At 42.3% G+C, this 13,837-nt stretch overlaps 1 protein-coding gene across 2 annotated transcripts in view; it reads left to right on the forward strand.

Moving 5' to 3' along the window:
• Positions 1-13,837, forward strand: part of LOC110502054 (cysteine and serine rich nuclear protein 3) — a 64,225-nt gene that overhangs the window by 33,681 nt on the left and 16,707 nt on the right. The window lies entirely within an intron of this gene.

A 13,837-nucleotide genomic window follows, 5' to 3' on the forward strand; every position in this document is an offset into this window, starting at 1 on the left:
GCATGTGCAAGCAGGCTGTTATATAACCCTAGTCAGTCCTTCCTGTGGACTAAAGTCTAACTGCAGGCTGAATGGTTCAGGTTAATGATTCCTTAGGGCAATTGAGAGATGGAGAGGATTAGCTCGCTAGTAATCTCAATGTGACAGCCTTAACATACAGTATAGAGTAGCTGAGTTGGTTCTGGGTGCTGAGATTAGCTGGCTACTGGCTAGTGAATTATAATGCAAAAGTATTACAGTGATATTGATGAATAGTTGGATTTACTACTAACAACTAAGCATTGCTAATTTAAAAGGAAGAGAAAAAAAAGCTTCTTTCCAATAGTACTCATGTTGTTCTACGTTGAATTGTTGGTTTTCTTAGTTCTACAAAAATGTTGTCAGTTATTTATTAACTTCCCATTGATCAGCATGACATTGGAAAAAAAAAAGTAACACGAAAGGTAACCCGATATCACAGGAAGGCTAAAAAGATCATCAAGGACAACAATCACCCGAGCCACTGCCTGTTCACCCTGCTATCATCCAGAAGGATGTCAGTACAGGTGCAACAAAGCTGGGCCCGGGAGACTGAAAAACAGCTTCTATCGCAAGGCCATCAGACTGTTTAACAGCCATCACTAACATAGAGGCTGCTGCCAACATACAGACTCAAATCTCTGGCCACTTTAATAAATGGATTTAATAAAGTTATCACTAGTCACATTAAATAATGCCACTTTAATAATGTTTACATATCCTACATTACTCATCTCATATGTATATACTGTATTCTATACCATCTACTGCATCTTGCCTATGCCGCACGGCCATCGCTCATCCATATATTTATATGTACATATTCTTATTCGTCCCTTTTACATTTGTGTGTATAAGGTAGTCATTGTAAATTTGTTAGTGCAGTAATATCTAACAAGTAATCTGTCAGAACTAGAAGCAGAAGCATGTCGCTACACTCGCATTAACATCTGCTAACCATGTGTATGTGACCAATAAAATTTGATTTGATACAGAGCATGCAACATGCAAGTCATAGTTACACTATTAACCCTGCTCTGGGAGGAGTCATGGTGGTTTTCTAACCTTTGAGTTATACACTAAAGCTCAAAGTATTCTCATATTTTGTGAGGAATCTTGACCATTACCTTCAGCTCCTCCCCTTTCTTCTCCCACCAAAAAACACTGACAGGCAAACTTAGGCTCTCAGTCGTGCGCAAATCTCCACACACGCTGGACCTCGTCAGAGCTAAATATCGTCTTTGTCCGCTTCGAGGCTAGCAACACTGAACTATGCATGAGGGCACCAACTGTTTCTGATGGCTGTAGCTGATGTGAGTAAGACCTTTAAACAGGTTAACATTCACAAGGCCGCAGGGCCTGGATTTCCAGGACGGGTACTCAGACCATGCGCTGACCAGCTGGCAAGTGTCTTCACTGACATTTTCAACCTCTTTCTGACCCAGTCTGTAATAAGTTTCAAGCAGAAACAGTCCCTGTGCCCATAAATGCCAAGGTAACCTGTTTAAATTATTATTTCCCCGTAGCAATCACACATGTAGCTATGAAATGCTTTCAAAGGCTGGCCATAGCTCACATCAACACCATCATCCTAGACACCCTGTACACACTCCAATTCGCATACCTTCTCAACAGATCCACAGATGACAATTTCTATTGCCCTCCACATTGCCCTTTACCACCTGGACAAAAGTTACACCTACGTGAGAATGCTGTTCATTGACTTAAGCTCATCATTGAACATCATTGTGCCCTCCAAACTAATCACTAAACTAAGGACCCTGGGATTAAACACCTCCCTCTGCAACTGGATCTTGTACTTCATAATGGGTTGTCTCCAGGTGGTGAGGCAACAACACACCTGCCATGCTGACTCTCAACACGAAGGCCCCTCCTGTACTCCCCATTCACCCAGGACTGCGTCACCGTGCACAACTCCAACACCATCATTAAGTTTGCAGACGACACAACGGTGGTAGGCCTGACCACTGATGACAATAAGACACCCTATAGGGAGGAGTTCAGAGACCTGACAGTGTGGTGCCAGGACAACAACCTTTCCCTCAACGTCAGCAAGGAAAAGGAGCTGATCGTGGACTACAGGAAACGGAGTGCCGAACATGCCCCATCCATATCGACGGGACTGTTATCGAACAGGTTGAGAGATTCAAGTTCCTCATTGTCCACATCACTATGGAACTATCATGGTGCACACACATCAACACAGTCGTGAAGACGGCACGACAATGCCTCCTTCCCCTTCAGGAGGCGTAGGTAAGGCAACTGTTTGGCATCCGATCGCAAGGCGCTACAGAGGGTAGTGCGTACAGCCCAGTACACCACTAGGGTTGAGCTCCCTGCCATCCAGGATCTCTCTACCAGGCGTGTCAGAGGAAGGGACGAAAAAGTTTTTTTAGCCTATACATACATTTTTTGTAAGAATGAGATATTTCATTGCGTTATACTTGTAGCTAATCAGTTACAAGGTAAAAAAAAAATACAGATTGAGGGCTTCAATCAAGGACAGAGAAATATGTGTACACCAGGTAAAGGCTTCTTGAATGCATGGCTTTGAGATGTAAGTTAACAAAAATATGAATTGCCATATTAGGCGTAACTAGGGTTGCAAAGGGAGGGTATATTACTGAAAACTTTAGAAGTTTACCAGTAAACTACCAGAATTTTGGTATCGTTCAAGGATCTATCACAAGACATATCACAGGTGTCTGTAATTATCTCTAGCCCTCTGTGTGGCCTTACAGATCTTCATTGTAAAGGGTTTAAACACGGTTTCCCATGCTTGTTCAACCAAAAACAATTAATTAACAGGCACCTGTGGAACAGTCGTTAAGACACTAACAGCTTACAGACGATAGGCAATTATAACAACGCCCACCCGTAGCACGCGCTCCAGCAAGTATATCTCACTGGTCATCCCCAGAGCCAACACCTACTTTGGCCGCCTATCCTTCCAGTTCTCTGCTGCCAATGACTGGAACGAATTGTAAAAATTGCTGAAGTTGGAGACTTATCTCCCTCACTAACTTTAAGCATCAGCTCTCTGAGCAGCTTACCAATCGCTGCAGCTGTACATAGCCCATCTTTAAATAGCCCATCCTACTACCTTCCTCATCCCCGTATTGTTTTTATTTACTTTTTTGCACACATTTCTTCTTGTACATCATCATCTGCACATCTATCACTCCAGTGTTAATTTGCTAAATTGTCATTACTTCGCTACTATGGCCTATTTATTGCCTTACCTCCTTACTCGATTTGCACACACTGTATATAGATTTTTCTATTGTGTTATTGACTGTACTTTTGTTTATCCCATGTGTTCCCTGCTTTGTTTTATCTTGGCCAGGTCGGAGTTGTAAGTGAGAACTTGTTCTCAACTGGCCTACCTGGTTAAATAAAGGTTAAATATTTTATTTTTAAAATAAGGTCACAGTTATTAAAACGTAGCACACTAAAGAGGCCTTTCTACTGACTCTGAAACACACAAAAAGAAAGATGCCCAGGGTCTCTGCTTATTTGCGTGAATGTGCCTTAGGCATGCTGCAAGGAGGCCTGAGGACTGCAGATGTGGCCAGGGCAATAAATTGCAATGTCTGTACTGTGAGACGCCTAAGACAGCGCTACAGGGAGACAGGACGGACAGCTGATCGTCCTCACAGTGGCAGACCACATGTAACAACACCTGCACAGGATCGGTACATCCGAACATCACACCTGCGGGACAGGTACAGGATGGCAACAACAACTGCCCGAGTTACATCAGAAAGGGCTTGTAGGCCTGTTGTAAGGCAGGTCCTCACCAGACATCACCAGCAACAACGTTGCCTATGGGCACAAATCCACCGTCGCTGGACCAGACAGTACTGGCAAAAAGTGCTCTTCACTGATGAGTCAAAGTTTTGTCTCACCAGAGGTGATGGTCGGATTTGCGTTTATCGTCGAAGGAATAAGTGTTACACTGAGGCCTGTACTCTAGAGCGAGATTGATTTGGAGGTGGAGGGTCCGTCATGGTCTGGGGCTGTGTGTCACAGCATCATTGGACTGAGCTTGTTGTCAATGCAGGCAATCTCAACGCTGTGTGTTACATCCTCCTCCCTTCCTGCAGGCTCATCCTGACATGACCCTCCAGCATGACAATGCCACCAGCCATACTGCTCGTTCTGTGCCTGATTTCCTGCAAGACGGGAAAGTCAGCCATGGCCAGCGAACAGCCCAGATCTTAATCCCGTTGAGCACGTCTGGGACCTGTTGGATCTGAGAGTGAGGGCTAGGCCCATTCCCCCCAGAAATGTCCGAGAACTCGCAGGTGCCTTGGTGGAAGAGTGGGGTAACATCTCACAGCAAGAACTGGCAAAGCTGGTGCAGTCCATGAGGAGTACTTAATGCAGCTGGTGGCCACACCAGATACTGACTGTTACTTTTGAACCCCCCTTTGTTCAGGGACACATTATTCCATTTATGTTAGTCACATGTCTGTGGAACTTGTTCAGTTTATGTCTCAGTTGTTGAATCTTATGTTCATACAAATAAATCAAATCAAAGTTTATTTGTCACATGCGGCGAATACAACAGGTGAGTTTATTTTGATGACACTTTTTTAAATGTGATTTTTGATTGCATTTGCATTGATGTCAGAGTGGTTAAAGAAACAATAGGGCCCTGAGTACCAGGCCATTAGAACCTGATGGTCGTTAGTAAGTTGGGTACTACTAAAGCATGTCCAGTGTGCATAAAAGGAGATTACCGCGACTCAACGGTCACAAGGATTTTTACTGCGGTCTTGACTCATGACTGCCGGTGTGACAGTAACACGGCTACTGCAAACGCCCTTGTCAGGAACCTTAGCCGAGTAGTTCGCTCAGGAATCCATCTGTTTCCTACGGAAAGCAACCGGCATGCATATAAGGAGTATCTCTCCTCTCTCAGTAGCATAAGTTTGAGTTCATTGGTGTTGGGTTTACATTAACCTTTGCTAGAAGCGGTCTGTTTGATGGCTTATATGGGATCTTCAGTCTGAATTGCACTAAATGTTCCATCCCTTTAATCTTGCATGCTATATCAAATTGTATTGTTTTATGGACACTTACATATTGAAAGTAATTTTATACTCAGCAATGAAGAATTGACGATGGAACACAAGGTGGTCATAAAAATAACTAACGTTGCTTTGTCCTCTCTTTCATGTTATGCTACCTTGTTCAACACCGATGCTGGCAACCAATGACAAGATCCTGGAACTCCTCACTGCTCTGGTTCCTTCGTCAGCGCTATGTGTCAGCTCTGAGCTATGGGCTGCACACTCCTGCATCGGTGTTGCTTCTCATCGATCACGGCTTGACCCTCAAGATTATGGGCCATAATCTTCTACTGCCTACGATGTTTCACTCTGAGAGCGTGGAGCCTACATGAGTTCCGGCACTAATTACTATTATGATCATGATTGCGTCATCCATATGGTCCAGTAACTAGGTTGCTTTTGTTCTGCATCGCATCTGATACAGTATATAACACTGTTAGCTCAGGTGGGTGGCTGGCACCCAGCACTGCGCCTATTTTGCAGGTGGTTGTTTGGGCTCGTACTTAGAAAACTCTCACGCACAGCTCATATTGCTCAGCAAGGCCACCTGGCGGTGCATCTATATTGCAGGTGGTTGGCTGTGTTCACATGTAGAATATCCTCATGATCCAAGATGACAGCTCATCTTGCCTCATCGAGGGTACCCGGTGGTGCGTCATATGTGAAATAGTCATACGGCTGCGTTAGCTCATGCTACACATATTTAATACGTACACATCGGCCTAGTACTCAGTCATGTATGGTAGAATGACCTTCGCTGGTCTATTGAGAGCTCTTCAACGGTGCATTCTGTCGCACACCTAGTTAATCAGCTGGATGTAGTTAAAGTGAGGCTTCGCCTGGGCCCTGAACTATCCTGAACGAGCAGCTGCCCTAACATCAAACCATGCATCTTTTCTAATAAATGGTTAAACTTACACGTGATGTTTTCTTTCTGAGATAATATACACTGAGTGTACAAAACATTAGGAACAACTTGTCTGGATGTCCTTTGGGTGGTGGACCATTCTTGATACAAAGAGGAAACTGTTGAGTGTGAAAAACCCAGCAGCGTTTCAGTTCTTGACACACTCAAACAGGTGCACCAGGCACCTACTACCATACCTTGTTCAAAGGTATGTTGTCTTGCCCTTTAAACCTCTGAATGGTGCACATACACAATCCATGTCTCAATTGTCTCAAGGCTTTAAACCTGTCTTCTCCCCTTCATTTACACTGATTTGAAGTGGATTTAACGAGTAACATCAATAAGGGATAATGTCTTTCACCTGGATTCACCTCGTCAGTCTATGTCATGGAAAGAGCAGGTGTTCATAATGTTTTGTACACTCAGTTTCTGTTCAAATTTCATATTTAAATGGCATAGAAGAATATGAAGTGATTTAAGTGTCCACAGAAACTATATTTGAATTCAATGTTTTGGAAATTGTAATGCACAAATTGAATAATTACTTTCATAAATTTAACTTATATTTAATGATTTGAAACGGAATTGAATGAATATTGCATTCTGTTTTAAAATTATATTTAAATTCAATATACAGTGCCAGTAAAAAGTTTGTACACACCTACTCATTCCAGGGTTTTTCTTTATTTGTACTATTTTCTACCTTGTAGAATAATAGTGAAGACCTCAAAATGAAGTTAATAACACATATGGAACATGTAGTAACCAAAAAAGTGTTAAACAAATCAAAATATATTTTCTATTTGAGATTCTTCCAAGTAGCCACCCTTTTCCCTGATGACAGCTTTGCACACTCTTGGGATTCTCTCAACCAGCTTCACATGGAATGCTTTTCCAACAGTCTTGAAGGAGTTCCCACATATTCTGAGCACTTGTTGGCTGCTTTTCCTTCACTCTGTGGTCCAACTCATCCTAAAACCATCTCAATTGGGTTGAGGACTGGGGTGATTGTGGAGGCCAGGTCATCTGATGCAGCACTCCATCACTCTCCTTCTTGGTCAAATAGCCCTTACACAGCCTGGAGGTGTGTTGGGTCATTGTCCTGTTGAAAAACAATTGACAGTCCCACTAAATGCAAACCAGATGGGATGGCGTACGCTGCAGAATGCTGTGGTAGCCATGCTGGTTAAGTGTGCCTTGAATTCTAAATAAATCACAGACAGTGTCACCATCAAAGCACCCTCACACCTCCTCCTCCATGGTTCATGGTAGGAACTACACATGAGGAGATCATCCGTTCACCTACTCTGTGTCTCACCCTTAACATTGGGTGGACTATGTACAAAAAGTGTTGTAGTTTCGAAACGGTTCAAAATGAATGGATGAAAATAACCTCAAATTAAATCTGACAGTTTGCACGATAACCTCATAGTCATTGTATCATTTCAAATCCAAAGTGCTGGAGTACAGAGCTTAAACAATACTTTTGGAGCTCACTGTAGTTAAATATCCCTGTGTAGGAGAGCCTGGGGAGAGGCCACTGCCATGGACCTGAGCTAGGAGGGGTTTCAGGGTACAAAGGCTCAGTGAGGCAGAGTAAACCGTTCAAACATAGATTCTTTATTACGTAACTTAAAACCAGAAATGCTCAAGAAAAAGGAACTTAGACTATAACCTCAGTAACAAAAAACGTTGTCCCTAATTGAAACGATAACAAAGCAACACCCCACCTCTGTTTTGGTAAAAAAAAAAAAAACTGAGGGATGGGCCTGGTGCGGTTGTATAAGTCTGTTAACCCGCTTATACAACCGCGCACATGTGTCAACTGCACTGTGATCTTTAATGCTGTAACATCTGTAATACATTACCATATACAATCTCAAAGTACAGCAAACTTTGGCCCTGTTTTGCGCTTCTAGGGTTATGAAGGCTGTGACATCTGTAATTAATAAACGTATACAACGTCCAGAGTTCAGCAAACTCACTCAGCCTAGTTAGTACAAATTAGTACAAATAATAAAAACCTACGTTTGAACTCTGCCTCACTGAGCCTATGTACCCTGAAACCCCTCCTAGCTCTGGTCTAGTGGTAGTGGCCTCTCCCCAGGCTCTGCTACACAGAGATATTCAACAATATTATTATGGGGGTCAAATTGTGTCTGTTTGTCACACTCCCTTGTAATATGTCCTGTGCGGCTTGTGAGTATCGTAAAGGGAAACACAAGGCATGTAAATGCTCCATAGTCTCACCTTTCAGGCATGGGGTCATAATAGCTAGCAAAGTACCAGGATGTTGGTTTGAATCAGAATTTAGAGAACTGAATTTGAAAACGGAACCTGAGAGAACCTTAGAGAAATTTAATATTTAAAACTTTTCTCAACTTGAAATGATGATCAAACTTCATACACAGACCAAGAATGCAATATCTACCATATTGAAACTTAATGCGGAAATATTTCATTTGAATATTTAATTAAATAGAAATGACATTTTACAACTAAATTCAACATTCATTTCATTATTTAGATAGAAATTCAATTTCAGAATTCAGTTATTCAATTTGTGCATTACAAATGCAAAAATATTGAATTCAATGCAACATCTTAATAAAAAAGATTTAAATCACTCCATGGAAGTAGACCAAGATGTCATACCCTCTAAGTGTTTGTTTAAGTTGTTGGGAAAGTGGTCAAAGTGGCTGATTTGTGTCTAAAGTTAGAATGTTTACAGTGAGTAGAATGTTGGTAGTCATGGGAGTTTTCAACAATGGAAGCTTTAGAATGTGGAAGAAATCCGATTTCATTCAGTCGAATGCCCGAAGCGTCCTCTAGTGGCCTCCTCTAGTGGCCTCATGGGTGGAACGTTAGTAATATTTTTCATAATTAATAAACATATACTTTTTTTCAAATGCAGAAAATCCAGTGTTTTAATGTCAAACGTTTTTGTTATATTTCAGTCTTCTGTGATGTTTATAAAATGTAATATTGGGATGCAAACTCAAAATTGAATACATTTCAACTCTATATTTAACATGGTACGGATGTCTTATTTTTAAAAACTCATGACCATGTGTGAGGTGTATACTTTTGTTTCCAAGTAGATTTGTTTAAGACTACCAAGAAACACTGTGTGACCCTGATTTAGCCCACTGCAGTAAAAGGTTAAACGGTTCAAGACTTACTGTTGGTGTGATGTTTTATGCTAATTTACGCAAATGTGTATAGTTATAGTTATAGTATTTGAAGTTGGGAAAGTGGTCAAAGTAACTGATTTGTGTAAAAAGTTACATTGTTTACAGTTAATAGAATAAAATGTTGGGTGTGATGAATGCTGAAGAAATCCCTTTTTAAGATTTTTTTTATTTTTTATTCACCTTTATTTAACCAGGTAGGCCAGTTGAGAACAAGTTCTCATTTACAATTGCGACCTGTCCAAGATAAAGCAAAGCAGTGCAACACAAACAACAACACAGAGTTACACATAAACAAACGTACAGTCAATAACACAAAAGAAAATAAAAATAGAAAAATCTATATACAGTGTGTGCAAATGTAGAAGAGTAGGGAGGTAGGCAATAAATAGGTCCTAGAGGTGAAAATAATTACAATTTAGCATTAATACTGGAGAGATAGATGTGCAGATGATGATGTGCAAGTAGAGATACTGGGGTGCAAAAGAGCAAGAGGGTAGTAATAATATGGGGATGAGGGTGTGCTATTTACTGATTGGCTGTGTACAGGTACAGTGATCGGTAAGCTGCTCAGACAACTGATGCTTAAAGTTAGAGAGGGAGATATGAGTCTCCAGTTACAGAGATTGTTGCAATTCGTTCCAGTCATTGGCAGCAGAGAACTGGAAGGAAAGGCGGCCAAATAAGTGTTGGCTTTGGCAATGACCCGTGCAATATACCTGCTGGAGCCCGTGCTACGGGTGAGTGTTGCTATGGTGACCAGTGAGCTGAGGTAATGCGGGGCTTTACCTAGGTAAGACTTATAGATGACCTGGAGCCAGTGGGTTTGGCAACGGATATGTAGTGAGGGCCAGCTAACAAGGGCATACAGGTTGCAGTGGTGGGTAGTATATGGGGCTTTGGTGATAGACTACATCCAGTTTGATGAGTAGAGATTTGGGGGCTATTTTGTAAATGACATTGCCGAAGTCAAGGATTGGTAGAATAGTCAGGTTTACGAGGGTAAGTTTGGCGGCATGAGTGAAGGAGGCTTTGTTGCGAAATTATGCTTAATGTGAGTCTGGAAGGAGAGTTTACAGTCTAATCAGACACCTAGGTATTTGTAGATACATCCACATATTCTAGGTCAGAACCGTCCAGCGACTGTTTGAAGAGCATGCATTTAGTTTTACTTGCATTTAAGAGCAGATGGAGGCCAGGGAAGGAGAGTTGTGTGGCATTGAAGCTCGTCTGGAGGTTAGTTAACACAGTGTCCAAAGAAGGGGCAGAAGTATACAGAATGGTGTCTGCTTAAAAGTGGATCAGAGAATCACCAGCAGCAAGAGCGACATCATTGATGTATACAGAGAAGAGAGTTGGCCCGAGAATTCAACCCTGTGGAACCCCCATAGAGACTGCTAGAGGTCTGGACAACAGGCCCTCCGATTTGACACACTGAACTCTGTCTGAGAAGTAGTTGGTGAACCAGGCGAGGCAATCATTTGAGAAGCCAAGGCTGAGTCTGCCAATAAGAATGTAATGATTGACAGAGTCGAAAGCCTTGGCCAGGTCGATGAATACAGCTGCACGGTAATGTCTCTTATCGATGGCGGTTATGATATCGTTTAGCACCTTGAGCGTGGCTGAGGTGCACCCATGACCAGCTCTGAAACCAGATTGCATAGCAGAGAAGGTACTGTGGGATTCGACATGGTCGGTAATCTGTTTGTTAATTTGGCTTTCGAAGACCATAGAAAGGCAGGGTAGGATAGATATAGATGTGTAACAGTTTTGGTCTAGAGTGTCTCCCCCTTTGAAGAGGGGGATGACCGTGGCAGCTAGCCAATCTTTGGGAATCGGGGGGGTTACAACAATTTTGGCAGATAATTTTAGAAAGAGGGTCCAGATTGTCTAGCCCGGCTGATTTGTAGGGGTCCAGATTTTGCAGCTCTTTCAGAACATCAGCTATCTGAATTTGTGTTTGAGTTGAATTTGTTTGAGTTGCTGTGGGGGGTGCAGGGCTGTTGACTGGGGTAGGGGTAGCCAGGTGGAAAGCATGGCCAGCAGTAGAAAAATGCTTATTGAAATTCTCAATTATTGTGAATTTATCAGTGGTGACAGTGTTTCCTAGCCTCAGTGCAGAGTGCAGCTGGGAGGAGGTGCTCTTATTCTCCATGGACTTTACAGTGTCCCAGAACTGTTTGGAGTTTGTGCTACAGGATGCAAATTTCTGCTTGAAAAGGCTAGCCTTAGCTTTCCTAACTGCCTGTGTATATTGGTTCCTAACTTCCCTGAAAAGTTGCATATCACGGGGGCTATTCGATGCCAATGCAGAACGCCACAGTATGTTTTTGTGCTGGTCAAGGGCAGTCAGGTCTGGAGAGAACTACGGGCTATATCTGTTCCTGGTTTTAAAAATTTTTGATAGGGACATGCTTATTTAAAATGGTGAGGAAGGCACATTTAAAGAATAACCAGGCATCCTCTACTGATGGGATGAGTTCAATATCCTTCCAGGATACCCGTGCCAGGTCGATTAGAAAGGCCTGCTCGCTGAAGTATTTTAGGAAGCGTTTGACAGTGATGAGGGGTGGTTGTTTGACCCATTATGGATGCAGGAAATCAGGCAGTGATCGCTGAGATTCTGGTTGAAAACAGCAGAGGTGTATTTGGAGGGCAGGTTGGTTAGGATGATATCTATGAGGGTTCCCGTGTTTACGGATTTGGGGTTGTACCTGGTGGGTTCATTGATAATTTGCGTGAGATTGAGGGCATCAAGCTTAGATTGTAGGACAGCTGGGGTGTTAAGCATGTCCCAGTTTAGGTCACCTAGCAGCACAAGCTCTGAAGATAGATGGGGGGCAATCAATTCACATATGGTGTCCAGGGCACAGCTGGGGGCAGAGGGTGGTCTATAGCAAGTGGCAACGTTGAGAAACTTGTTTCTGGAAAGGTGGATATTTAAAAGTAGAAGCTCGAATTGTTTGGGCACAGACCTAGATAGTATGACAGAACTCTGCAGGCTATCTCTGCAGTAGATTGCAACTCCGCCACATTTGGCAGTTCTATCCTTTTGGAAAATGTTATAGTTAGGGATGGACATTTCTGGATTTTTGATGGCCTTCCTAAGCCAGGATTCAGACACGGCTAGGACATCCGGGTTGGCGGAGTGTGGTAAAGCAGTGAATAAAACAAACTTAGGCAGGAGGCTTCTAATGTTAACATGCATGAAACCAATGCTTTTCCAGTTACAGAAGTCAACAAATGAGAGCGCCTGGGGAATGGGGGTGATGCTGGGGCTGCAGGGCCTTGTTAACCTCTACATCACCAGAGGAACAAATGAGGAGTAGGATAAGAGTTTGGTTAAAGGCTAAAAGAACTGGTCGTCTAGTGCGTTCGGAACAGAGTGTAAAAGGAGCAGGTTTCTGGGCGAGGAAGAATAGATTCAAGGCATAATGTACAGACAAGGGTATGGTAGGATGTGAGTACAGTGTAGGTAAGCCTAGGCATTGAGTGACGATGAGATGTGTTGTCTCTAGAGGCACCATTTAAGCCAGGTGAGGTCACCGCATGTGTGGGGGGTGGAACATAAGGGCTAGCTAAGGCATATTGAGCAGGGCTGGAGGCTCTACAGTGCAATAAGGCAAAAATTACTAACCAAAACAGCAATAGACAAGGCATGTTGACATTAGGGAGAGGCATGTGTAGCCGAGGGATCATAGAGTCCAGTGAGTAGCTAGGCGAGCTGGAGGCACGGCGATTCATACAGCTAGCAGGCCAGGCCATGAACGTGGATGGAGGACAAATAAAAGGACAGCAAGTTAAATAGTTTAAAATGTATAAAAGCACACTCTTCCAGACCAGTCACCTCTTTAAAAGTTTGAATGGCATCTCTATCTTAAATGTTGTAAGAGGAGTAGCGTTGTGAAGAATAATAACAACTAGATGTGCAATTGGTGGGACTTCCTTTAACTCTTTAAAAGTATTTCTGTGTTAGTGGTCAAAGTTTAAATGTAGTAAAATAATTCGTCCGATTACTTTGATAGCCTACTATATCAACCATATTACTTTGGATTGTGAGTCAGTTAGATCACAAAAATGTCTAAACTACAGTTGTTGTGTGTGAAAATGAAAACAAGAATGACAAGACCAAAGTGATCTTCTGTCATAAAATAGGAATAAAAGCGAGGATCATGTGGACAACACCTTTAGGAAAGCAAAGCAACTCTCATTCAAGCTGTGGGTTTCAGATCGATGCGCAACCTACTTTTGTAAAACGTTCGGTGTAAATGAAGTTTGATTTTAGTTGAATGATGATGTAATGATTCAAAAGTTTTAGGCTATTGAATGTTGACCTATTGATAGCTAGCTGTTGTTGTATCTAATAAATTCACTCTTCAGGCTAACAGTGATCACTGGAAAGTACATTTCCTGAAGAAAATGTGGTGTGTTGGCTAGCATGTTTTAAAGAATGTATGGTTTTGAAATACGTTATAGCAGTGGTAGTTTTTGCTGTGGTATTGGTGGTGACTGTTTATAGTTGAAAAAGTAGGTAGATGAAAAGTTAGGACAGCCTGAACATATCAAAGTTGGTGCTGGTGTATCTAGCTTGAACAATTCAAAGGTTACTTTTAGTGAGTTTT

Source organism: Oncorhynchus mykiss, chromosome 22 (assembly GCF_057628025.1).
Source record: "Oncorhynchus mykiss isolate SJ-2025 chromosome 22, ASM5762802v1, whole genome shotgun sequence".
Classification (NCBI taxonomy): Eukaryota; Metazoa; Chordata; class Actinopteri; order Salmoniformes; family Salmonidae; genus Oncorhynchus; species Oncorhynchus mykiss.